General features: G+C 39.7%; 1 non-coding gene across 1 annotated transcript; it reads right to left on the bottom strand.

Annotated features, from left to right (window-relative positions):
• Window positions 1-724: 724 nt before the first annotated feature.
• On the bottom strand, window positions 725-802 carry LOC121918714. The gene has a single exon (XR_006101285.1). It is a non-coding gene; the product is annotated as a small nucleolar RNA SNORD126 (small nucleolar RNA).
• Window positions 803-1,427: the final 625 nt, after the last annotated feature.

Genomic DNA, 1,427 nt, shown 5'->3' with positions numbered 1-1,427 from the left:
AAGCAATCACTCTGGACTGAAATGTGTCCACTCAGAAGCTTGAGCAGAAACATCAATACTTACATTTCTTATGTGGGGGAAGGACCCTGTGTCCCCATCTCTTCACACTCCTCATCCCTATAACAAGGAGCAAATCTTTAATTAACAACCAATCCTAAAATACATAAACATCTTCACTACATAGAAATGCTTTTATATAAAAATCAGCCTTTTCTCCCTCCCAGACACACTATAGGTGGCTTCACTGAAACATAGAGTTGAAGATTTAATGGAGGACTAGAGAGAAAAATGAACCTCATGCAACAATCTGTAACCACTAAATGCTTACATCCAGCTTTGAAAACTAGCCGGGCTATATAAATGTGCACCCACATTGCATTTAGAGAAGTCTGATCAATACCTGAATTTCCAAGGCACATCCTTTTTATTGTATTGTACCAATGCCTCACAACAACTTAAAGCAGCCTGCCAACCTGGTACCCTCCAGATGTTGATTTTGACTGCCTGAATTGCAGGCCAAACAACTGGAGGGCCCCACACCAGGGAAGCCTTGTGTCATCATGTCTAGCTATCTTTATTTTTCAAGATCAATAAAGCATTCAGGTAACATAATAATTTATTAACAGACTACAGAACAACATGCCTTGATAAGAGTATCCTGAAGTATGCATTATTGACACCCACCAGCTACTTTGTAGAGATTACCATTCTGCAAAAGGAGAAGCATCTGCTCAGGGCATGTTTCTAATCAGGGTTAATCAGGTGAAACACGGACAGAACATGCAGTTCATCACAGCAGACTTGCCAAACTTCTCAGTCAGAAAAGAAGAAAACAATGGAGATTCCACTACTTCTCAATTAACAAAGAATCAGGATCATACCTCTTCCGCATTATCACCAAGTTACTAAGCCCAGACATTTTCAGAACCTGCTCAGTCCATCTTGAAACACAGCTGCTCACTTCAGAAATCTGCAAGTGCGTTTATTTTCTTCCAAACACATGCTCTAAGAAAAAATGAAAATTAGTTATAAATTGAGCCAACTGCTTCTTAGCAACATTCAAGATATACATTAATGACGAAGTTACTACTGATAAGAATTAGAAAAATGGAGCCTATCTGGCTAAGGAGAAAAGATTTCTGGATGCTATTGTTTCTGATTTATGGTAACCTTATGGCAAGATATGTTCAGAAAGGGATTGCCATTCCTTCCTCTGAAGCTCAGCGTGTGACTTGCCCAAGATCACTCAGTAGCTTTCTATGGTAGAATGGGGACTTGATCTTTTGTCTTCCACAGTTTAGTCCAACACTCAAATCACTAAATTACACTGGGTCACAGGATAAAAGATTGCATACTTAGAATATTAAATTCACCTCTGAGACTTCCGGTTGAAACGCCGAGACGAACGGAGACGGAAAGCTTCTGCT

The sequence above is a fragment of the Sceloporus undulatus genome, unplaced genomic scaffold (assembly GCF_019175285.1).
Source record: "Sceloporus undulatus isolate JIND9_A2432 ecotype Alabama unplaced genomic scaffold, SceUnd_v1.1 scaffold_26916, whole genome shotgun sequence".
Lineage (NCBI taxonomy): Eukaryota > Metazoa > Chordata > Lepidosauria > Squamata > Phrynosomatidae > Sceloporus > Sceloporus undulatus.
Note: the sequence above shows the minus strand (reverse complement) of the source record. Positions and strands in the feature narration are given on the sequence as shown.